Source organism: Acinonyx jubatus, chromosome D2 (assembly GCF_027475565.1).
Source record: "Acinonyx jubatus isolate Ajub_Pintada_27869175 chromosome D2, VMU_Ajub_asm_v1.0, whole genome shotgun sequence".
NCBI lineage: Eukaryota > Metazoa > Chordata > Mammalia > Carnivora > Felidae > Acinonyx > Acinonyx jubatus.
The window spans coordinates 83949480-83976197 of NC_069393.1; positions in this window are offsets into that span (position 1 = coordinate 83949480).

A 26718-nucleotide genomic window follows, 5' to 3' on the forward strand; every position below is an offset into this window, starting at 1 on the left:
ATACATACAGCCCGTCATTCTCACACCTGTGCATTTGTCCAGAAATAAAAGGATAAAAAGAAACGTTTACACGAAGACCCATTTGTGAACGTTCACGGCAGCTTTATTCCCAAGAACCGGAAATGGGAACAACCCAAATGCCACTGACCAGGAAATAAATGGACAAATTGCAAGACAGCCACACAGTGGACGGCTTCCCTGACGCACAAGAGACACTGGCCACAGTGTGATGAAATCTCAAGCATGTGCTAAGGGAAAGGCTACCGGGTGTGTGATGTCACCTCTAAGACGTTCTGGATGAGATCCAGACCCTGGGAGAGAATTGGGGGGGGGGGGGAGCTGCGGCAGGGTCTGGACAGAGGAGGTAGGGGGTGTTAAGGGTGATGGAGACCTTCTGTGTCTTGTCTGTGCTGTGGCAGCTCACAACTGTGTCACTTTGTCCACACTTATCTGTGCGTTTTAGAAGGTGAGTTTTAATGTCTATAGCGTGTCCCGAATAAAGTTGACTTTAAAAACAGATTATCCAATCATGTTATTTTTTTAATTTATTTTTTTACGTTTGTTTATTTTTGAGAGAGAGAGAGAGAGAGACAGAGCATGAGCAGGGGAGGAGCAGAGACAGAGAGGGAGACACATAATCTCAAGCAGGCTCCAGGTTCCGAGCTGTCAGCACAGAGCCCGATGTGGGGATGGAACCCACTAACTGCGAGATCATGACCTGAGTTGAAGTTGGACACTTAACCGACTGAGCCACCCAAGCACCCTCTTTCTTTTTCTTTTCAAGTTTGTTTATTTATTTTGAAAGAGAAAAAATGAGAGAGAATGGGGGAGGGGCAGAGAGAGAGAGGGAGAGAGAATCTGAAGTAGGCTCAGCACGGCCAGCACAGGGCCCGATATGGGGCTCCAACCCACTGACCATGCGATTATGACCTGAGCTGGTTGGATGCTTAACGAACTGAGCCACCCAGGAGCCCCTAAAAACTGACTATCCAGTTATGTTTAGGCACATCAAAGGCCCCATGAACCTGGTGACTCTGACCTGAGAGACAGCGAGTTCCACCCCGGCAGGGGGGGTGGTGGGGAGTGTGCACAAGCTCCCAGGGACGCGTGCAGCCCGGCGCTTTGGGGCCAGCGGCCTGGGTCCTGGGTCTGCTCCGCGTTCTGGCCCCTCCTAGTCATCTGTGACCTGGAAGTCATCTGCTCTTGAGCTGCAGTCTGTCACCTGCACTCAGGAGCCTGACAGGCCCCGCGCTGGTCACGGTCCATCACAGGAGGGGTGGGCAGGGAAGTGCCTTCAGCAGGAGCACTTCTTCCTGAGTCCCTGCCTCTATGAACGGTGCTGGCTCCTGCATGCATGAGGTCTGGCAAGGCCTGGACCAGAGGAGACACGGGGAGACAGGCTCCCACCGGACAGGCAGCAGACATGGCTGGGTCCCTGGGCCCCCGGTACACACGTTGCTTCCTTGCCTGCCCCTCTGTTCCACGTGAGGCTGTGGCTCCTGGAGCACCTCACCAGCCCGCCCCCTTCACAGCCCTTTCCAGATTCCGAGGAAGCTCAGACCCCATTTGAGTGGTGGCCACCTAAAGAGAAGCCACATCAAATCGCGATCCAGTCAAATATTTAAGCAGTACCGAGTGTGTGGGGCCCAGGGGACAAAGGGGGCAGATCTTATGGACCTCAGTCTGCAGCCGGGATACGTGCAAAGGGCAAAAAGTGGCAGAATAAAAAAGTCACCCCATAGAAATAATTTACTGAGCCATATGTATGCAGCTGCTCTGAGAGAGATACTGAGTCACGGCCTCCACTTGTATACTTTCCTCCCAGATGCTGTTGGACACAGAACCAGTGGATTATAGAGGCAACTTACCCATAAAATTCATTCTTTATATGGCAGAGTGTCCAGTCTGCAGCCACCTCGCCCCTGGGCATGTGAGTTTGGAAGACCGGGGTCCTGCATTTTTATCTTTTTCTAAAATGAGACAGGAGGCGCATTGCTGGTTTGCGTATGGGAAGATGTGCTTTCCATTTTGGACACGCAGGAACAGATGGACATAATTCTGATGTACGCAGTGTCACGAGTTCACTTTCAATGTGAGGAGAGGGGACCCTGCCTTCTGGACTGTCTGTGCGTAGCACGCTGGGCAGAGGCAGCCAGTGACACAAGCCCACCCGTATTTGTCAGGCTTTGGGGACTCAAACATCTGCGCAGATAGAATCTTGACAAAGCGTGTATCCAAAGATAAACTGACAGTACTACATTTATATATTTATTTCTGGATAAAATAAAACTGACCAAACAAAGCCAACGACTTAACCACATGGTGGGAGATAAACCATGTATGGGGTGTTCGTGGGTAACCTCGCAGTAAGCTGTCTCAAACAAGAAGCCAAAAGAATAATTACTTTTCATCCCTAACAAAATACATATCTAACCCTTAACGGTCAAGTTCTGTTTAACAAACATTTATTTCACAATCCCTCACTCAATTGAAGGGGTTCAGAATCTTAAGATATTGACACAGACATTCACACTGGTTAATTCTACCCAGCGTCCCTGGAATCAATAATTTCCATCCTCCTTAAAGTTATCCAGAGGAGGAATACCATAGAATATTATCTTCTTTCTGTGCTTCTGAATTTCATTTATTTTACATATATTTACTGGAGACCTATCATGTGCCAGATACTCTTCTAGGCAAGGGATACAGCATAGAACAAGATGTACAAACCACTGTCCCCGTGGAGATTGGGTTCCAGTGGACGGTAGGGGGCAGAAGTCTAATACATAAGCCTGTGTGCTAAGTGATAAGAACCAGGGAGACAAATATGGCGGAAGGATGGCCAGGGATGCTGAGGAGTGGGAAAGGTCTGTCACTGGACAGGAGGATGGAAGAAACAGAAAGTACGCAAGATTCCCAGCCATGGATGACTGTCCAGTTAACGAACGTCCGTGTTTAATCTCGTTGAGAAAGAAAGAGACTGAGCTAACGCTCTCACCCTCCCTGACCTCTGCCCTCACACTTCTGATCTCTCTCTGCTCAGGGTTGGACATGGAACATTCCTGTGGTTCTTCCCCACAGAGGTTTTAATGCTCTTAGTATGGAGGTAGGTACTCATGAAATATGTACAGTCTTTTGTTGAACATTTAACACTTTTACTGTTGTTTCATTGCTAAATCATCATTGTGTTTTCTATAAACATTGATTAGGATTTACTTTGCATAGCAAATAGTTCATTCCCTTCAAGTGTACAATTCAGTGGCTTTTAAAAGTATATCCAGGGGCGCCTGGGTGGCGCAGTCGGTTAAGCGTCCGACTTCAGCCAGGTCATGATCTCGCGGTCCGTGAGTTCGAGCCCCGCGTCGGGCTCTGGGCTGATGGCTCAGAGCCTGGAGCCTGTTTCCGATTCTGTGTCTCCCTCTCTCTCTGCCCCTCCCCCGTTCATGCTCTGTCTCTCTCTGTCCCAAAGATAAATAAAAACGTTAAAATAAATAAATAAATAAATAAATAAATAAATAAATAATAAAAGTATATCCAGAGTCTTATAACCATCAACACCATGTGCTTGTACATCTTACTACCTCAGTAAGAAACCCAGTGTCCATCATCAATCACTCCCCAGCCTTGGACAGCAATTAACCAATGTTTTGTCGCAATTCCGAATGTTTTTTGGAAGTAAAATCATACCATATGCGGTCTTCTGTGAGACCGCATCTTCCTTCAGTCTTCCTTCAGTTATGTTTTTCAAGCTTCCTCCCTGTTGTCGCACACATCAGACCTTTGTTCCTTTTCCGTGCTGAATAATATTCCACTGTCTGGATGTACTGTGTTTGCTCACCCACTCATCAGTTCATGGGTATTTGGATTTTTTCCACCTTCTGGCTATTATACACGGTACTGGCATATGCATTTATACAGTTGACCCTTGAACAACGTGGGTTTGAACTGCATTGGTCGCTTACACATGGATTTCTTATAATACAGTACTGTCACTATATTTTCTCTTCCTTATGACTTTCTTAATATTTTCTTATTTTTTTAGCTGACTTTTCTGTAAGAATACAGTATATAGTACATGTCACAGTGGAGCCTGGGTGGCTCAGTTGGTTGAGCATCTGAGTCTTGACTTCAGCTCAAATCACGGTCTCATATTTTCAAGAGTTTGAGTCCCACATCGGGCTCTGTGCTGACATGGCAGAGGCTGCTTGAGATTCTCTCTCTTTCTCTGCCCCTCCCCCCCCACACTCTCTCTTTCTCTCGCAAAATAAATAAACTTAAAAACATATATGTCACATACAAAGTATTTGTTAATGAACTATTTATGTTATTGGTGAGGCTTCTGGTAAACAGTAGGCTGTTGGTAGTTAAGTTTTCTGGGAGTCAAAAGTTATACATGGATTTTTTACTATGTGGGGGTCAGTGCCCCTAATTTCTGTACTGTTGAAGGGCCAGCTGTATACAAGTTTTTGTGTGGACATGTTTCGTTTGCCTTGGAGAGGTTGTCAGGTCATATGTAACTCTATGTTTAACATTTTAAGGGGATGGCAGACTGTTTTCCACCAAAAAGGCAACCACTTATATCCTGCGGACGATGCATGTGGGTTCCAGTTTCCCCACACCCACACCCATGCTAAGTATTATTTGACTTTCGATTACACTCTCCTAGTGGGTATGTAGGGGAATCGAGTGGTTTTGATTTGTGTTTCCATAACAATTAATGATGTTGGGCATTTTATATGTGCTTTTAGACCATTTGTCTGTCTTTTTTGGAGACAAGTTTATTCAGGTTCTGTGACCAATTTTTAATCGGGTTATTTATCTTTTGATTATAGAGTTGTAAGAGTTCTTTATGGATTGTGGATACAAATCTTATCAGAGATATGATTTGTTAATTTTCTCCCTTTCCATAGGCTGTCTTTATACTCCCTTGATGGTATAATTTTCAGCACAAAAATCTTTCATTTTGATAAGAGTCCAATTATATTTTACCTTTAATTTCTACTGGTTTGATGGCATATTTAAGAAGGCTCTCCCTGGTCCTTTGCATTTCCACAGAAATTAGTTTTTCAATTGCTACAAAAACAAAACAAAACAAAGCAAAGCAAAACAAAAAACCCAGCTAGAACTTTGATAGAAATGTTGCTAAATCTGTAGTTTAATTTAGCGAGTGTTGCCATCTTAACAATATTAGATTTTCTGATCCATGAACATGGGGCATCTCTTCATTTATTTAGATCTTTACTTTATTTCAAGCACCATTTTCTCAGAGTATGTCATACACTCTTATTTTATTAAATTAATGCCTATTAATATTTTATTCTTTTTCATGCTATTGTAAATGGAATTGTTTTATTAAAGTAATTTTTAATTGCTTGTTGCTAGTGACTAGAAATACAAATAGGTTTGTATATTGCTTTTGTGTCCTGCAAGGTTGCTAAATTTGTTCTTTGGTTTTAATAGGTTTTATTAGCAGACCCTTGGAAATTTTAATATAACTTATATGAAAATAGAGTTAGTTTTATGACTTCATTTCTAACATGGATGACTTTTGCTTCATTTTCTTGCATGATTGTCCTGGATAGAATTTGCCATGGAATAGAATAGAATAGAATAGAATAGAGCAGAGCAAGAGAGGAGAGGCAAGAACAGACTTCCTTGCCTTGTTCCAGACCTTAAGAGAAAAGCATGCTGTCTTTCATCATGAAATATTACATTAGCTGTGGATTTATAATAGATGTCCTTTATCAGTTGACAAATCTCATTTTATTCTCATTTTATTGTGTTTTTTTTTAATGTTTTTACTCATTTTTGAGGCAGAGAGACAGAGCATGAGTGGGGGAGGGACAGAGAGAGAGGGAGACACAGAATCGGAAGCAGGCTTCAGGCACAGAGCCCAACGCAGGACTCAAACCCACAAAATGACCTGAGCCTAAGTCTGTGGCTCAATCAACTGAGCCACCCAGGCGCCTCTTATTGTGATCTGTTTTTTATAAGAGGGTGTGGAATTTTGTCAAATGTTTTTCGTGCAATAGTAACATGATCTTGTGGGTTTTGTCCTTTATTCTTTTAATACAGGATATCATAGTCATTGATTTTCAGATGTTAAACAAATCAGATGTTAAAACACATCCCACTTAGAGCATCTAATTCCTTTTATGTGTTGCTAGATTTACTTTGCTATTATTTTATTATATATTTTTTGTATTATTCTTCATAAGACATTCAGTATTTTTTATTTATCAAGTAAATAAATGTCAAATGTCTGGTTTTGTAATCAAGGTCATGACAGCCTTATTGAATGACTTGAGAAGGGTCCCTTCTTTCCTATTTTCTGGAAGAGTTCATGAAGATTGATAACTCTTTAATTACTTAATAAAATTCATCAGCGAGGTATCTACATTGAGGATTTTTCTTTGTGTAAAGGTCTCAGTTGCTAATTCAATAACTACGGTTACGAGTCTGTTCAGATTTTCTCTTTCTTCTTTAGTCCATCTCAGTTTGTTTCTTCTTTTTTAAGTTGCTTCTTATTTTTAAATAAAGCATATCAATCTCCTTGATCACTTTAGGAAGCTCATTTTATATTGAGCTTACTTTTTTACTTTATTTTTAAGTAATCTCTACTGTATCGTTATAGGAATGCATTTCATTGGAGTTATCTAACTTACTGACATACAATTTTTCATGGTCTTTACTTGTAATCTTGGTTAGTATAGCGAGGTCAGTAATGGAGTTCTTTTCTTTTGTGCCTGTCTTCTTGGCTGCACACCATCAAAATAGAGCTTTAATCACATTAGGGGTGGGGTAGATGTGAGTGTGGCTCAAATGTCCTAAACTCACGGCTCACACTGAGACTTAGCAGATTTCTTCAAAGAGATGTTTCTCTATTTGCTATATGCTCTTGGGAAATTTCCAGAAACTTCAGCTGTTTTTCTGTTGCTCTTTTGGTTTGGTTTCACTTTTTGTTTTTAACATTTAGTAGTTAAGTGGCTGTTCCACGGAGCAGGAAAACCACTGCCTGCCTTCTTGCCATTCTGGAAGTCAAGCTTCAGGCATCATTACATTTTGAGTTTATCCACTTTGACCCGTACAGCTCATTCATTTCAATACTGGATCGTATTGGAAATACATGAAAAAAATATTTTTACTGTGCTGAGAAACACTGAAATTGTGTCCCTTTTTCTCCACACAATAATGTTAAAAATACTCTTAGATGAGTGTCTGGAGTATGTCTGAATTTCTCTTAAAAGCAGACTTAAAGATGAAACCTCAGGAAGTGGGGGATTCGCATCTTTAACTTTATTAGATGCCGCCTGTTGGTTACACCGCTTTAACCTACAACTACATTTACTGCTTTACAGTTTCATTAACGCTTGATATAGTGCGACTTTAGTTTGTCAGGGAGGCCACTTATTTTCTCTTTGATTGTAATTTTATTTTTCTCTGAGTGCTAGCGAAATTCTAAATCATTTCATATTTTTGGGTCTTTGGATTTCTTTTCATGTTAATCTTTTCGTACATATTATTTGCTCATTCTTCTACTGCATTGGTTTTCTTTAAAGAAAAAACTTTTAGAAGTTACTGCTCTGGGGGCGCCTGGGTGGCTCAGTTGGTTAAGTGTCTGACTCTTGATTTCGGCTCAGGTCGTGATCTCATGGTTTGTGAGTTTGAGCCCAGCATCGGGCTCCACGCTGACAATACAGAGCCTGCTTGGGATTCCCTCTCTCCCTGCTCCTCCCCCGGTCACTCTCATGCTCTCTAAAATAAATAAATCAACTTCTGAAAAATAGAAGTTACTAATTCTGGATTGTGTTATTCTATGGTTATATTTCTTTTCTCAGTCTGTGACATGCCTCTTTACTTGATTCTCTCTTCTTCCAGATTTTAAAAAATGTTCTTGGACTTAAATTAATCCTTTCCAAAATGTCTGTTCTTTGCATCTTATTTAAAAAAATTCTTCCCTATTTTCAAATCACAATGGAATTCTACATCTTCCAGCATTTAGTCTTTACCTGGAATTTATTTTACCAATTACCTCTGAATCATTAACTGAACAGTGCCTTCTATTCTCACTAGTTTTTAAGCCTTCTTGGCCAGACAAGAAAGAATCTGTATTTGGACCTCAGAGATGTCCATGTGGTCTGTTTGTCTATTCCTCTACCAATATCACATGATTTTAATTATAATAGTCTTGGTAGCTCCTAGACTAATGTTCTAACCCTTCCTTCATTATTTGAAGTTGCTTTGGCATTTTTTCCCCTTTATACCTGCATATAAATTTTTAGCATTAGTTTGTCTAGATCTGTATCTCTGTCTATTTAAGCTGGCTTTTATGTTATTTAAAAGGAGCTTTAATTTTTTTCCACAAGATCTTTTTTGTTAGACTTATTATTAGTTATGTTATTTTCTGTGTTGTTACATGGAAAGATCATCTTTAAAACTTTTCTTTCTAATTGATGTTGCTGTGGCTAGGAGAACTTTTGATCTTTGTGTTTTATCTTGTATCTAGCAACCTCAGTGAACTCTCCTATTCATTTGAAACCTCCATCGACAGAATCTCTTAAATCTGTCTTACTGGGAAGCGTATTTTATCCTTTATCAAAAGGATAAAAGGCCTTGAAACGTATTTTTCTTATTTCAATTTCCTCTTTGAAACTCTAGTATAATGCTGAATAGCATTGAGTGATGAAAACTATTCTTGTCTTATTCCTGACTAAAAAAAAAGAGAATACTTTACATCTTAAATATAATATTTAGCATTTAGTAGATGCCATGTATCATGCATAATGTCATAGGTGGGAAGTAGATGCTAAAATGGCATTTAAGGTGATCATAACCTGTAAAGGGGAGAGGGGGATGGTCCAGCAGAAGGAGAAGTTGAACTGTGATCAGGCCCAACAAAGCTGGGTCAGTCTGGTGGGTGACTCTAGGGTCGATGTTGTTTTCTGTCAGGCCCAAGTGGCCCAACTGTCCTCCCAGCTCAGTTACCAGATGAGATTTGCCCCAGATGATGTAACCTCAGCAAGAGTCACCTCTGCCATCGAGGCTAAATGCGAAGGGACAGACGGCAGGAGGCTCAGTGCTGGCTGTCCTCATGCAGTGGGGCAGGAGCTCTTTCCTTGTAGGAGAGGGACAAGGACACCTCTTAAGGAGGGCACCTCTCCTTCCACCATCATCAGGATGTGTCCTCTTGAATGCTTTTCCTGCAGCTATTGAAAACCATCCCCCTGATTTAGTCTGCCGTTGTCAGAAATTACCTTTCAAAGAATCCATTTATACCTCATCTCTAAATGTGTTGGATAAATTCTACTTGGACAGGATGTCCTTTTTTTGCCATGTGCATGATTGGATTTGGTTTGTCATATTTATATATATTTTATGGAAATTCTGACTCTGTTCTCACAAGTGAGACTGGACTGAATGTTCTCTTTCTTCTCTTGTCTTTGTCTAATTTGATATCTTGGCTCTACCAGCATAAAAAAGAAAATAACTGGGTCAGTATGTTCCCCTGTTTTATTTATTTTGTAGACTATGAGCAGTCTACATAAGATAAGGATTATTTGGTTTCTGTAGTTTGGATGGAACTTTTCAATAACGCCACATGGACCTGACAAAGTTTTCTCTGGTGGTAAAGCGATAGGGAAGAACACAAGTGATCTTCGTAGTGTATTTGACTTACGATTTCATTTTGTCAGTGGTTGTAGTTCTAAGTATTGCAGCCACCCATCCCCATTCATTCCCTATGCTCTTAACTATTATGTTTGTTTTATATAATTTATCACTGGCCTAAAATTTTACCAATTTTTTGTTCATTTATTTTCTGTCTTCTCCAACTAGAATGTAAGATTTTTTTTAAGTTTATTTGTTTTTTGAGAGACAGAGAGAGGGGAGGTGCAGAGAGAGAGAGAGAGAGGGAGGGACAGAGGATCTGAAGCAGGCTCTCTGCTGTCAGCCCATGTGGGGCTCGAACTCACAAACTGAGAGACCATGACCTGAGCTGAAGTCAGACGCTTAAGAGACTGAGACACTCAAGCACCCCAGAATGTAAGTTAGTTAGGGCTTTGCCCTTTTGCTACTATATCTCTAAATAATAGAAAAATCCTGCTACATCACAGGCACGCAATAAAAATTTAAATGATTGCATGACCTCATATACATAGAATATTTAGCTTCTTCTAAGAAAACTGGAATCAGTTAATATTCTCCTTTACTGCATTGCTACATCAATAGGAAACATAAGGTCATCTCTATAGAAAACAAAATATATTCAGGTATTAAATATTCTCTTTAAAAAGTAAACTAAAATTTTTATAAGCAAAGCTACTACCAAGGAATATACTTTTGCAAACACAGGCGTAGATATGTTTGTCTTGGATCCATAAATATTCTTTTTTTTTTAATTTTTTTTAATGTTTATTTATTTTTGAGACAGAGAGAGACAGAGCATGAATGGGGGAGGGGCAGAGAGAGAGGGAGACACAGAATCGGAAGCAGGCTCCAGGCTCTGAGCCATCAGCCCAGAGCCTGATGCGGGGCTCGAACTCACGAACCGTGAGATCGTGACCTGAGCTGAAGTCGGACGCTCAACTGACTGAGCCACCCAGGCGCCCCATGGATCCATAAATATTCTTGAAGTGTGACACTGCTCCAATTCACAAGCTAGACAGATAGATAGACAAACAGATGGACTCCAACTTTTGGCATCTGGCCAAATTTCACTGGGTACAGAATTCTAGGTTGACAGGTTTTCCTTAACCCCCTTCCTTTACACTCCTTTAAAGATATTGTCCTACTGCCTTCCAGCCTACACTTTTCCAACAGGAAGGCTTCTATCATTGCCATCTTTGTTCTTTTGTGCACACCATGTCTTTTCCCTCCATTTCTAGAATTTTCTCTATATGATTGATTTTGATAAATTTGATCACGCTGCATTTGGATGTAGTTCTCGTCACATTTATTGTGCTTGGGGTTTGTTCAGATTCTTGGATCTATGGGTTTTAGTTTGTAAAGTTTGAGACCATTGTATCTTTAAATATTATTTCTGTCCCCCCTCCCTCTACTCCCTTTCTGGGTATCCAATTACATGTATATTAAACTGCTAGAAGTTGTCCCATGACTACTAATGGTTTTTTCAGTTTTTTTTTTCCCTCTGTGTGCTTTATTTTGGATAAGGCTGACACTATGTTTTCAAGTTAACCGATCTTTACTTCTGCAATGTCTAATCTGCCATTAATTCCATCCAATATATTTTGAACCTCAGACATCGTAGTTTTCATCTCCAGAAGTTTGATTTGGATCTTTTTATATTTATAATGTTTCTACTTAACATGTTCAATCTTTCCTCTAATTTTCCAAATATGTATAACACAGTTATACTAGTTATTTTAATATTTTTATCTATTCAATATTCTGTATCAGTTGCGAGTTGTTTTTTCTTGATCAATTTTTTGTCTATTATGAGTTGGTTGTATTTTCCTGTTTCTTTGTATGCCTCATAATTTTTGATTGGATGTTAGCTGTTGTAAAACTGACTGTGCTGGGTGTTGACATTAAATTTTTTTAATGTTTATTTATTGTTGAGAGAGAGAGACAGAGCATGAGCAGGGGAGGGGCAGAGAGAGACATACACACACACACACAGAATCGGAAGCAGGCGTCAGGCTCTGAGCTGTCAGCACAGAGCCTGACACAGGACTCAAACTCACAAGCCGTGAGATCATGACCCGAGCTGAAGTTGGACGCTTAACCGACTGAGCCCCCCAGGCACCCTGGGTGTTGATATTTTTGAGCTTTGTTCTGGGATGCAGTTAGTTTGTTGGAAACAGTGTTTCTCTTGCAGGTCCTGCTTTTCAGCTTTCTTGGTTAGCGTCAGCCACCTGTTGTCAAGGCTGATTATTCCCCATTCTTGAGGCACGACTCTTCTGAGTATTCTACCTGCTGCCCAGGAATTACAAACTTTTTCCACTCTGCTTGGTTGGTACAGGAAATGAAAATAAAAATTAGGCATATGTAATGTTCCAGAAGCCAAGAGAATAAAGTGTTTCAAGGGAGAAGAGGCCAACCAGGAAGACTATTATGATATTATTGAGCAAGATGGTGAGTGTTCACTGTATTTGGTAGCCTCTGGTGACCCCAGCACACGTCATGTCAAGGATAAGGTATGAATCTGGACTACAATCAGTTGGGAGAGAATGTGGGAGAAGGAAGTAGAGCTAGCAGCCATCTGTGACCCTTTCCAAAGTCTTGCTGTGATGGGGGTCAGAGAGATCAATCAATGGCCCCCTTTGTTGTGGGTGAGAATGAGGACCAATGTAGAATAAATAAAAGTAGATGGAGATGATGACAGTTAATTGGGTCTCAAAGAACAATATGGAGCTTCCTAGGCAGAAAGGGCAGGAGAAGAGGGTGTTTCAGGGGGACAGGAGTCTGGGGGTGTCTGTAGGGCAGGGGTAAGGCAGGACTGGGTGACTAGCCCATCTGCAGCACTGTGCACATGTCTGACAGCACAAGCTCTACCAGAGACCCCTCCATTTTTTCCTGCCATTTTCTCTAAGATAAGTAAAGACCCCATTGGACTCCTTGGGCCTCCCTTCTGAGCCTTTGTGCCCTACACACCTGCCCACCTCACACTTCTAAATGGTCCCCAACAGAGGACTGCCTGGTGTCCCGGAGCACATGGCCACCCAGCTTCCCTGGCTCTGCTCCTGCCCAATGTGGAGTGCCCCCAGCTGGGAGGGTGTGGCAGAGTTCAGGCCCCTTGGAGTGACCTTGAGAGGAAGTCTTTGCGCTTGCTGCTGTGCCTTTGCTCCCCTCTGGAGCCACTCCCCTCTCTTGCTCACCCCTGAGCTCTCAGGGCTGCCCCTCTCCCACTGCTGGGGTTTCCATGGGGACGTCTTTCCTGACCATCATCCAGATCTGCTCCCTTCTCCTCTGGACTCTGCTGCTGCCATGCCTCTTTGACCACAAAACAGGAGGGCAGCCTTCTAGTTTTACTTAACGTGGGATCCCGTCTTCTAGCCTAGCCCTTGGCTGACAATGGGCCCTCAGAACACCTGCCTACAATGCTTGCATGATTTGGAAGCAGAAGCCAGCTCTCACTTTGCCTTTTTAGAGGTTCGGCACCAAATTATGGGGGCTGTGGGATCAAGGAGGGTGCCTGGGTGCTCATCCCATGCACAGGGAGGCAGAACAGAGGCTGTGCCCATGGTAGTGATACTGTGCAAGGATCCCCAGGCACTCTTCACTTATTCTCAGGGGAAGCCCCTCCTTTCCGCCCTGCCTGAGGACAGTGGGGGACCGACCAATTACAGATGGGATGTCACCCATGCCTTTCAGGATGTGCATGCCATGATTTTGCTAGGGGAAGGCAAACCACTGCCCGCTCCCATCTCATTCCACGCCTATTACTTCTGGGGCCTATAATTGCTCATTTCAAGCTGCCGGTCTGACACTAGACAAATACATCTTGGAGAATCTTAGAGTGAGTAAAACTGATGGGGCATGTAGGCCATTGGAGTATTTCTCCAGAGGAGCATTTGTCTCAGGCAACACAGAGCCCTCATCCTGCAGACCAGTTGTGTTTAGGGAGCACTGTGCAGCCCCTCCCATTAACGTCCCACCAGGCTGCCCATTTGCAGGCACTTCCCAATGAGTCTGCTCAGGGAGCCAGCCCTAGTTTCTGGGTTTCCTTACTGGTCCCAGAAACCCGGATCTGCCTTCTCACCTGCACATCAGCGTTCACCACACCAAGGCGTCTAGATTAAAAGCAAAGACAGCGGTCACCTGACTGGTTTGATCTCTCTCTCATGAAATGATGGATGGGCTGGAAGCATTCTTAGCTGAATTATCTCATTTTGGAGAGGGTCTTTCCAGCTGTCGTGGTGCACGAGATGGGTTTATAATCCTGTTCCAGACTTCATCCCTGTGACAAATGGGCTGTGTTAGCAGTCCACTGGGGAAAAAGGGTGATCATATTTCGTCATTTATAGGATACCTGGAGAAAATATGATTCACAGTGGTATGGAATCAAGGAGGATAAAAAAATCAATTTATTATTTCAGTTGTTCCTGAACATCACTTTTTAGCTGTCTTCAGGCCTGTGATATTCTGAGCAGCAGAAGATTGCTCAATAAAAAATCTTACGACATGCTTTTGCAAAGCGAGGGCTCTCCTCTCCCTCCCCCAGCAAATGATTAGGCTGAACAGCATCGGTGAGGTGGTGAGTGATGGTGTAAGAAGCATGCCTCTAAATCAGGTCTGCCTTCCTGGACACATGCCAGCCTTGCATGTTTATAACCAATGTGTCCCACCCTCCGTAGCTGGCCTGATGCAGGCGGGGATATCTGATCCATCAGGACACTTGAGGTATAGGGACATCCAGCTTGGTCTGGCCACAAGGTTGGCCTTCAGAGGCTTCCTAACCAGACCGTGACTGGGAGCTGAGATACGCACCTGCCTTGCCAGCAAGTTCGGATCCGTCAGTTCTGGGGATTTGCAGAATTGTCCTGCCTCCAAGGACAGAGCGTTCCAAGCCCTGAGTCCAAGACCAGAGAGTCACCTGGGCCTCCTGTGGTGCAGACACCCAAGCCTTAGATGAGGAGGGATTCCAAGCCACTCCCCCCAGTCTGGAATTCATGCTGGTGTCACTTTGAATTCATGCCCCAGCTTGTATCCCTAAGGATCTGCTTGCTCTCTGGCACAGACTTCCTTTGTGTCTTTTATGAAGTCAAGCGAGCACTTTGCAACTGTAGCTACCTCCCTCTACCTGCAAATGAGTTACAGCCTCTACCCCGGAGCCGCTGAGGATGGCAGGCGCTTGGATCCAGGTCAGAGAACACCTGAAAAGGACATTTATAGGAGGCAGCTGAGGGCACCCTACGCAAGAGTCTTCTGTGGGCACAGAGCCAAGGCCGAGGTGTCCCAGAACTGCCACTTGCTCCCTCGGCCACGTCACTCTCTCTTCCCTGCCATGCTAACTCCATGTTCCTTGGACACCTGCTCCACCCACACACTGCCCATTCTCCCTCCTCGTTTCCTTCCCTGCCTCTCCAGCTCTCCAGACTCATTTCCAACGTGAGAACACTGATAAGCGTCCTGGTAAAATCGACTTGTACAATCTAGGAGTTATCAGTGCTGCTCCCGGGGCTTTTCAGAGGCAACAGTTACGTAATCAGAGGACGGGCTCAGAAGCACCTTCCCGGGGCCGGGCTGGGGTGGGGCTGCAGCGGGAGCGAGCTGGGGGGATGCAGGGGCCTGAGCACGGGACGGGGACATATTTAGGCCACGCAGGAGTGCCCGCAGCTCTGGCTTCTGTGCGTTTTGTCCATCTATCCTTCCACCCTTTCCTGCTTCTGCTCAGAAGCACTCAGGTTGCTATGGAAACAATAGGATCTTATGGGCTCACTTAAGGTTACCCCCCAAGGGGGATCGATCTCCATCCAGGGCTGAAGGCGGAGCTCAGCATTTGCGGTAGGAAATGCAAGGACGCCACCTCCACTCTTCTGCTTCACTCTGTGTGGCAGGGACACTGGCCACCGCGTGGCCCCGAGCTCAGACACCGCATCACACTTCCCCTAACTCGTAGGCAGCCTTTAAAATTGAGGCCCACCCACATGGTCGCGGCTGTAGAGAAGCGTCCACTCTGACTTGCCTCTCAAGGTCCTCCGCCCTCCTGGTGCCTGGCCTGGAGGGGCTGCCCCAGTTTGCCAGGTGGTCTCACTTCCCTGGCCTCGTTTCCCCACCCGTGGGCACCTCTGATCTCCAGCCGGGGATGAAGCATCAGACTCACCTCCATGGCCTCAAACTCCGCCTGCCCTGTGGGCCCTGCCCTTCAGGCCCTCTCGTCCCCCAGCCTCAGCTCTCTTGGGCGGCCCGGCCCCCTGCCCCTTGCGTCCCTGCTCTGACGCCCCAGGCTGGCTGAGCCACCCCATGAAAAAGTCTTATTCAGGGAAGCTTCCGAAGGCTGGTGTGGAGCCGACTCAGCTTCTAAGACACCGAAGAACCAAAGCCAGGACTGCCTGATGCACCTGCCAGCGCTCCAGGGTGTGATGAGTCGGTCAGGGTTCTGTCTCTCAAACGGGCTCTTGGGGGGGCAGAGACCCACATCCTTCTCTGAACACCCCCACGGGTACTTGAGTGTCCCTGCTTCCCCAGGGCTTGGGGCTCTTACCGACCCAGCATCTGCGTCTTCAGGTCCCTTCCTGCAATGTCCTGTGCATCCTGGGTATATTGGACTCTCAGGTTCCCAGGCCTGTGGAACACTGGCTGGCGGTCAGACACTGCCCGGGCCCCTTGCTTGCTCCGGGCAGAGAGTGCTGGCCCCTCCCTGGTAACCCCCCCTTCCCCTGCCCCAGCTGCCTCACCAGCAGGGACCTGCCGCCCTCAAGATCCAGGCCACACCCCCACCTGCACTGACTCTTCTGCCCCAGGAGATGCCGTCGTGTTATCCTTCCCAGGGGTTTCCTTTCCTGGGACCTTTACAGTGACACTGAATAGCCACACACAGCCCACTTCTGTGGCCTAGGACCCCCAAGGGAGGGGAGCAGGGAGTTCTCGGGACATAGGCCCGCCTCACCCGCGTGGGTGGGAGGGGCCTGAGCTCTGGAAGGGGGACCCCACACCTCCTAGGGCTGCCTGGGACTCTTCCCAGAAAGATGCAGACCCATTACAGGCAGCCTTTCCTGCTGATGTGCACAGCAAACCGCAGTACTATATAGGGATGGCCGTGTGTGCGTGCGCGTGTTTGCATGCCTGCACACGCACATGCATGTGTGGAGAGAAGGAGGAGCGTGTGCCCCAGAATACGGAGGCTTTGGGGAAGGCCTTTTCATACTCTGTAGTCCTTTTCCTGTATTTCTCCAACGCCTGAGGTCTACATAAGATGTACGGACTAGATTTGAAGTCAGGAGGAAACCCCCAGGATGGCCCAGACACGAGAGGAGCGGAGCCGGAGGGGCCTGTGTGGAGCAGAGACGCGCCCTGCTGCCCTCCCTCTGCGCATGCGCTGTTAGTGCAGTCCCATCCGCTCACAAGGCACGTGTCACGGAAACGACGCTGGCTTGCTGTCTATGCTGAGCCCGTCTGTGCCCCTGGGACGTTTCAGGCGCCGAAGGCACACGGGCGGTGCCTGGGTCCCTGGAAGGCTGCTAACGTGGGAAAGGGGGTTGCACGCCCCGCCTGATCCAAGGACAAGGGTTCTGGACGCTTCCCCCACGGCCTGAGGGGTGTGTCTGAGCAAGATAAGGGGAGCGTGTCCAGCGCCCCGGGAGCCTGCTGCGTAACTGGCCTGGCAGAGCAGACACGCGGAGAGAGACCCTCGTGGACGCTCGCCACACAGCCCTGCTGACGCTGCCCCTTCTCAGCCGCCCTGCTGAGAAATTCTGCAAATTTCTGCTCTTCCTTCCTCCCTTGAAGGCCAGAGAGTACAGCCAGTGTTCAGGCTACCCGGGGGCAGTTTTGTGAAATCATTAGCTGCATCTGAAGCCAAACAAGTGATACTGAAACCAGCCGCTAGCCCCTGCGTTGACGCAGAGAGCCAACTGATGGAGTGCTGAGCGGACAAGCATGGACAGGCTGGTGGACGCAGGGGTCAGCAGTCAAGGTCAGGAGTCAAGGAGTGGCTGGATTCCACAGCAGACGCTGGGATCTTCCTATCAGCCGCCCTGGCCAAGCGAAGAAGTGTGAACTCGGCGCCCTGATCAGGACCGTGCTCTTGGGGCCCTGGTACTGCTCCTTGTGTCAGCAGCCTCCTTGTTCCAGAATTCCCCCCCCCTCCCCCCACCGTCTGGGCTCTGGACCAGCCAAACCCAGAGCAAGCTGTTTACCAGGCAGACTAGCTAGTAAACAGCCTCCCCCTGGCTCACTTAGTGATTTGGAGAGACATTTGCATGAGGTTGTGCATTTGGATGGAGACTCAAGCCGCCACCTCGCCAGCACATGTGATTATATTTGCATGATCTCCAGAGCTGATGCTGGGCCCCAAGGGGAGCTCTGGGCAGAGCTCAGAGGGGCCCGCTGGCCCATCGGCGGTGGCTCCGGAGCCACCCCTGATCTCAGAGTGGCTCTCTGCTCCCCTCCCCCCTCTCCACCTCTCCCTCTCCCCCCCTCCTCCCAGAACAGAATTTACCAAAAAGAATCCTGGCCCGTCAAACGCTGGGGAATGCCTTTTAAAATGGCAAGCTGTTTATCCAAAGACCCGATTCCCAGATTCTCTCAGCTTTAATTAAAAACATTTGTAAACAAGCTGATGATTGTCACACACGTTCCATCCATGAAACAGTAAGAACAAGAACACCCCGCTCAACATATAATTGGGAAATGGTTTTCTTTTGAACTTTCCAGATGGGATTGGGATATGCGGTTTAGTAGGAGATTATGGGCTGCATTACCCATTGAATACACAAATATTTGTCTTCTGTATTCAGAAGGCGCTGTGGGGAGTCATTTTTCAATGCTGTGTCCTACAGCATCTCGTCAGGATCCAGTGCCAACAGATATATAAGCCAATTAATTCTGGACACATTTAAAAAACAAATACCAGCTGACCACCTGTTTCCTGGTGACAGCTTTATGCCATTTCACTGGTTTATAAACAGGCCAGCAAAGCGTCTCCAAGATTCTGCACAGCACAGAGTAAGGCCAGCTCATTATCCTTCTGGTCCAGCCTGGTCCCCAGACAAGCTGCTCACCCAGAGCTGTCAACATTAAGCAATAGTGAGCTTGAAAAGCTTTGCCAATTTGGGAGAAACTTCCAGAATCATTTCCTTTTGGTGAACAGAAAGAAATTTGCAAGAGAGGAAATCAAAATCAAAAGCTTTTTAAGGAGAAAAAAAACAACCCAATACTCTGTGAGCCATCCATGGTGGAACTCACGGTGACGTTCACATGTTCAGAAACAGCATTTGATTCATGTGGTCCAGCTTGTGACGTTTCACAAAGCAGACCTTTCTATTCAAGGTTTACCCAGAGGGTAAAGATTGCTGTCGTCTCGATACAGATGGATACGTGGAACACCGATGGCAGTTGCCACTAAGTCAATTACACCTGCAGAAAGACGGAGGGTGAGTTCTGGGGCCGATCAGAGGGGCCCAGAAGGGCTCGTCCAACTTGGCCAGAAAAGGTCCGCCCTTGCAGAAAAGGAATGGTTCTGTTGATATAAACAGAAAAGAACTGAAATCCTAGGATTGTCTAGTACTTGATGGGGAGACCTCAGCGGAGCCATAAAAACTTAAATTACAGATATGTTGGGGCACCCGGTGGCTCAGTCGGTTGAGCGTCCGACTTCGGCTCAGGTCATGATCTCACGGTTCGTGGGTTCGAGCCCCGCGTCGGACTCTGTGCTGACAGCTCGGAGCCTGGAGCCTGCTTCGGATTCTGTGTCTCCCTCTCTCTCTGCCCCTTCCCCACTCACACTCTATCTCTCTAAAAAATAAATAAACATTAAAAAATAAATAAATAAAATTAAATTGCAGATACGTTAGATACTTCTCTTCTGTGTGCACCTGCTGTGAGTAGAAATGAACATATCCCTGGAGGGCCAGATCCCGTGTGGGACCCATCAAAGTGTGAGTTAGAATTGGGACATGTTCTTATCGTATGTTTAGATGAAATGGTGTACGACTGTATGCTTTTTACATGTACTTGTACTTGTCTGTTAGCCCATGCATCTATACACAACTATGTGTACACACAGCTGTCTATCTATTAATGGACATTAATGTGTGTTTCGGTGCACGGACAGGGAGGGCATCATGGGAAACATCACACATGTACGTGGCTCTTCTGGAAGTACAGCTGGAGAGACCACAGCACCAACCACTGTGTGTCCTTCACCTTACAGGGACCCACTTCCAATCCTTTAAGGGTGAGCAATCTGGGCAGGGCATCCCGGGGAGCACTGTGTCCGCAGGCAGGGAGAGGTGGGGCTCACTTGAGACACCACCCCTCGGCGACCTAGCGGACTGGTGGCCCAGGATGGAGGGACGAACAGACGGCCCATGTGATCCCTTCCTCTGCTCTTAAATCCTTTCTTTCTGAGGAAACCAATGGCATCTGGGGTGGAGGGTGCAGGAGGAATTTGGATTTTTTTTTTGTGCTTAAAACAAGATGCCTGAGAGATTTTATATTTAGTATTTTCACCGGCTAAGAAAAAGGCAAATAACACCTCCCCCGCCCACCCCCCAAGCTCAGTGATGCTGTTCCACAGTAGCATAGCTGATGGTTTAAAAAATGATGTTCGTTCAGATGACCCGAGCCAACAGTTTTATTATTTCGTCAATTCTATTCCTGGATTTAATGGCCTTGTAAATAGGGGGCGTTCAAGTTCAGCTGCTCACCAAATTATTCTACGCTATAAAGGGGATTCTTTCCCTTTACATATGACCGTCTACAAAAGGCTCAAAAGGGAGAGTGGCCCGAATTTTACACCATTCCGGGAAGCATTTCTTCATTCCAATTCCGGTTGGCTTGGGGAAATACATCTTATTCTTTGTAAATGCCGATTAACACCCTCTCACTTAAAACTTCGGCCTTGCTCTCACTCGGAAGTTAACCTGATATTTCACACCAGCTTGACCAGTCTTGTCAAAACCCCCTGGCCGATTCATCCCTGTGGGACAGGTTTCCAAGAGCCAGCATTTGCTGCTGCGTCTGTGACGTGTGGTGAGTGGCACTGTCGCCTAAGGCCATCTGAAGATCTCACGACATTTCTGTGTCACCCCACATCCATGAGCCGTCACAAGGGGCCTCTGCTCTGCGCTGTTTCCGCCTAACGACTCGGCTGACGAAGGTCCTACCTTCCTGTTTCCCGGTTGTTCACGCGGGTGAAGGAAAACATGGCAAATTGGCCCCTGGCTCTTACCACTTCTGCTCAGGGGTGACGGGTGTCACTTCTGCTCACACCTCAATGGTTAAAGCTCGAGGTCATGCTTTGTGTCTTCAAGGCCAGGAGGCTGGAGGGTAGAGAACTGGAGGTGCTTGCTGAAGGGCAGGTACCGTTGGAGATGGAAACAGACATGTGGATGTGTCTAACCCAGGGCCCCCCTCCCAAAGATGGAACCTGAACAGTGAGTCTACCCTGTCCTGGAAGCAAGGCCTTCTAGAACTTCCTCTGTCACTGCTGGAAATGGACTGGGTGGGAGGAAGGCCAGAGCAGGTCACAGCCCCCCACCCCAGACATCCTTCTCCCCTGGGAGCCAACGGCAATGCCCCGCTCACAGCTGCCCGTTTCCCCCACACCCCTGCTGTGGGTGCTCTGGGAGGGGCCCAGGACGGCAGGCTGCATCTCCGACCCCAGAGTTCCTGGCGGGGCGCCTGGTCTCAGCCAACGTGGACGCCGTGTATGGGTCCACACGGGCCATGTTGGCACCCACGTGCCGGTAGTGCCCCTGGGTGGATTATTCTTCCTGACTCTCAGAGTGACATGGCACACACATCACCCATCCATTGCCCTGAGGCGCGGCCTCCTATTTCTGGAGGAGGAGCACCGTGTGCTTCATCGACACTTTCTGGTTGTTTGATTTTAGAAGCACATTCCCCAAAGTTTGTCCTGATGGGGCCTACCTGGGTCACTGAAGAAAGACTGTTTCAGAGACCCCTTCCCCTGAACTCAAGGAAACGAATGGTCTGGACAGTCGCAGAACCAGGCCTGGCGCCCCGGGCTGGGAAGCCAGGGTGGCCGTGGCCCAGACGCTGCCTGCACCTCCTCCCACCCCAGTCTCGGGCAGGGAGGGTGGGGGAGGGGGGCTCAGCAACAGGTGTTTGCAGGAGTCTCGTCCAGGGTCCTCTCGGCCTGCGTCCTGCCCCTCCAGCAGGGTGGCCAGCCTCAATACCTGTGTCAGGAGCAATGACAGGAAAGGACACGGTGGACAGGCCCGTTCCCTTGTCTTCAGTTTGCTTGTGGCTGTGGGCGTCCGCATGACGAGGGAGCCAGCAGACTGTGGAACGTGGAGGGTGAGCGGAGTAATTACAGCTGGTGACTGCCCCGTGCCCACCGCCACGGCTGAAGCCCCCTGTCCGCAGGACGGCAAGACACCTGTGCGGGTGTCCCCAGTGCTGTCACAACAAAGTGCCACATGCTGGGGGGCTTCCGGACAGACATCCGGCTTCTCAGGTCTGGAGGGCACAAGCCTGAACCCACAGTGTCAACAGAACTGCTTCCTTCTGGAGGCTCTGACAGCGACCCTGTTCCATGTCTGTCCCCAGCTGCCGGTGGCTCCAGAAGTCCCTGGTGTCCCCTGGGCTGTGGACACATCCCTGTGGTCACTGCCTCTGTCTTCACCTGGCCTCGCCACCCCACCTCCCTATCTCGGTTTCCCTCTCCTTTCTCTTATGGGGACGCCTGTCTATGGGGCAGGGGGCCGTCCCACACCCGAGCTGATCTCATCGCCAGACCCTCAATTTCCTCTGCAAAGACGGTATTTCCACATAAAGCCACGCTCGGGGGCTTGGGGGTCATGAGGCAGATGCATCTTCTGGGGGCACCGTTCGGCCCAGCCCGGCACCCGTGCCCTCTGGCACTAAACGTGGCTGGAACGTGTGACAGTGGACCCTGCTTGTGGCCTGGAGCCCACGCGGACAGCAGGTGGGACTGAACTCGCAGAACCTAGACCCTCGTTAGAGACAGGAGTTTACCCCCCAAGGCTGGAGGGAGCCCCGGCCCGCTGAGGGGCCGCTGTGGGTGCAGGTCAGGCTGCGGGAAGGGAGGGTGCTGCTCTGAGAGCCCAGGGCGGCACGGGCAGTGTGGAGGGCCGGCCCCCAGAGGGTGCCCTGTGTGGACGCTGCCTGCTGCAGAAACACTTTCCTAAAGTCGATCCCTCAGCGCCCCGCCCAGCTGTAGAACTCCGTCAGCATTGTTCCCACGGAGGAATGAATCCAGTCAATAATTTACACTCCTAGGATTTGAGTATTCCCCTCAACATCCCGTTTGTTAAATTTTTCAATGAGAACAAAACCCCCCAAATGAATCAGTTTCCCTATTCTAATCACAAATGCACGTTCCTCTGGGTCTCCTGGTACAACAATGCGGAACATGGTATCATCCTGAAAAATCAGACGGCGAAGTCCCGGTTCTAAAGCTCAGAATTAAGCACCTAGAAAGGAAAATAACCTAGGATATTAGAAGTCGAGGGTCGTTTCCAGTGAGGAATCTTCCACAGCCCTGGCCAAGCGGCCTTGTGAGTCGGGGACATTGGCGGCCTCGGCCCCACGTGGCCAGAGCCCACGTCAGCCTTGCCTCCCGCCCGTGAGACTCCAGAGGCAGTGCTCAGAAACTGCAGAGAGGTTAAGGTGCCCCGTGGAGTGTATGTGTGTAATGAGGTGCCGGAGAAGAAACAGAATAAACACCGATGGAGAACCTACTCGGTGTCAGTCATCGTAACAGATGCCATTCTAGAGTGTCAATCCCTAAAATCGCTTGCCCGCAGCAGGTGGTGATTGGTCTGTTTCTCTCCTGAGCTCTGTCGCTTCTTGCCGCGTGCATTTCGGAGCTCTGTCGTGAGGCACACACCTTCATAAGTGTTAAGTCTTCCTGATGTATTCGTCTTTTTATCATAAGATGTTATGTGGCCTTCAGTTGTTTTCGTTCTAAGATCTAGTTTGCGTGATGCTAATAATACCGCGCCTGCTCTCCCAGGCTTAGTGTCTGCTTTATATATAATTTATGACTGATACATATATAATTTATACATATCAATTATATATACACACATACATATATTTACTTTTTATTATGGTAAAATATATACAATAAAAATTTTTCCATTTTAACCATGTTCAAGCATACAACTCTACACTGTCAATCACACTTTAAATGTCTTACAGTTCACCGCTATTTCCAAAATTTTTCATCACTCCCAACAAAAGCTCGGTACCCAGGAAGCAATAACTCATCTCGCCCTGGCCGCCGGTAACGTCTAATCTACTCTCTGACCTTAGGTATGTGTATTCACGTAAGTGAAATACTGTGTATCTACCCAAAAGAATTGAAAACGAATCGGACAGATACTCGTACATCAGGTTCATAGAGTTCACGGCAGCTTTCTTCACAACAGCCAAAAGGTGGAAACAGCCCCGGTGTGCCCAACAGGGGCACGGTTAAACAAAGTGTGGTCTCTCCGCACAGCACAATGTGATTCAGTTACAGGAAGGAATGCCTTTATTTGCTTTTATCCTAATGTTGCCTTTGCTTTTAAAATGTGCTTTTTGCCCAGAGCATCTGGTTGGGTTTTGCTTTTATTTTTTTAATTTTTTTTTAATGTTTATTTATTTCTGAGAAAGAGAGACACAGAGCATGAGTGGGGGAGGGGCAGAGAGAGGCGGAGACACAGAATCCGAAGCAGGCTCCAAGCTCCGAGCTGTCAGCACAGAGCCCGACGCGGGGCTTGAACTCACAGACGGCAAGATCATGACCTGAGCCGAAGCCGGACTCTCAACCGACTGAGCCACCCAGATGCCCCGGGTCTTGCTTTTAAAGCTCAGCCTGACAATCTGCCTTTGGTGAAGTGTTTATTTACACTTTGATGCCATGATTGAGACGTTAGGTTGAGATGCTCCGGCTTGCCCCATGTTCGCTCATTTTCTCATCTATTTTCGTTCCTCTACTTTTTTTTTCCTGCCTGCTTTTGGATTCATGGAATCTATTTTAGTATTTCATTTCAATTTCTCTGGTGACCTGGTGGTGAGATCACTAGGGGGCCCTACCATTCGGTGGCTGCAGTTCAGACTACAGGAAGTCTTGAATTGTCACAGTAGTTAAAATGTCCTGCTTCGCAGCCTGCAGAAACCTGGGGACAGGGTAGGCCCGCCTCCCTGCTGCTCTCCTTCCTGTTCTTTCAGGTGCATGAACCCCTCCCCCCCACCCCCCACCCCCCCCCCCCCCCGCAGGCACCTGCTTCTGTTTTGTTTGCACTGAGTCACCTTGAGCAGAATCCCGGTATCTGGGCTCTCTCTCTGTCATGGATGGTTTTCTCTCATTCTCCTTCATCCTAAGGACTTTTCTAGCAGTCTGCTTCTGACACATGCTCTTGATTTTGACTTACCTAAAATGTCTTCATGTTACCGGTGCGTTTGAAGGGTCATTTCACTCGGTGTGGAATTCTGGTTTGGCTCGTCTTTCAGCACGCAACTGTCCATCTCGCCTTCGTTATTTCTGGCGGGAAGTCCACTCCCATTTGTATAATTGTTCCCCTTACATCCGACATGCTGTGTATCTTTGGATGCTTTTATGATTTTCCCCTTATCTTTGGATGTGCCTGGGGACAGTTATTGATTGAATGATTGTATGGACCCTACTTAGCATTTCTTGACCCTCATGGATCTATACATCAATGGTTTTCATTAACTTTTGGGAACATTTTGGCTACTATTTCTTCAAATATTTTTCTGCTCCATTCTCTTTCTTCTTTTTTTAAAAAAAAACTTCAATAATATATGTGTTAGTAGGCTTCACATTCTCATACATGCCCTTGAGATTGATATCCCATATGTTTATACACGTATATGTATATATATTATATGGGTGTATAATATTTATTTATTTAGAGAGAGAGAGAGAGAGAAAGCATGAGTCGGGGAGGAGCAGAGACACGGGGAGAGAGAGAGAATCCCAAGCAAGCTCCACACTGTCAGTGCAGAGCCTGGTGCAGGGCTAGAACCCACGCACTGTGAGATCATGACCTGAGCTACAGTAGGACGCTTAGCTGACTGAGCCACACAGGCACCCCAAGGTTCTGTTTTAGATTTGTAATCCCTTTCTTCAGACTGGGTTATTTTTGCCAATCTAACTTTAAGTTCAGTCTTTTTACTCTCCAATTTTATGCCTTCCTCGTAAGTTTTTCACTTAATTTCTGTACTTCTTCAGCTCTTGATTTTCCACTTTTAAAAATACTGTCTATACCTCCTGGGGTTCTCTTTTTATACATTGTGTATGTATTTTCCTTCAAGTCTTTGAACATGTCAGCGTGTTCAAAATTATTGTTTCCTAATTGCAACATGGGGCATATCCATGTCAATTTCTTTCTTTTTTTTTTTTAAGTTTATTTATTTTGAGAGAGAGAGAGGCAGTGTGTGAGCACAAGCAGAAAAGGGGCAGAGACAGAGGTACAGAGAGAATCCCAAACTGGCCCTGCACTGTCAGCCCAGAGCCTGATGTGGGGCTCAAATTCACAACTGTGAGATCATAACCTGAGCCCAAATCAAGAGTCGGACAGTTAAGAGACCGAGCTACCCAGGCATCCCTCCATGCCAATCTCTACAGGCTCTTTTCTTTCTTGAGATCGAGTCACATTTTTGTGTGGCTATTATTGTGGTTAGATGCTGGGCATCAGTTATGTTGTAGAGACTCGGACCTTTCTGATGTTCCCTGAAGGGTGATTTTGTTTTAGTCGACAATTAACTCACTTGGAATCAACCTACAATCTCTGTTTCCTCTGTGGTGGGAAGCAGCGTAAATCTCAACTCAGTTATCCCGATTCTTAATCCTTCTTTTCTGCCAGTCCCTTCCCTCCACGTGTGTGTTTAGTTTGCTGGTGAGCCAGGGGTTTCCTAGATCTTATCCACAGGTTGGGGGGTTTCACATTTTCTAGTGACTCCTTCCCTGACTGTATCTCCACACTGATTTTATGGCTGCTGTGTGAGCTCACATTCTTTCACAGTCACTGTCTCACTGGCATAAGTGGTCCTTCTGCCTACACCCCCGACCCCCGGCTGCCACTAACTATAGCCTTT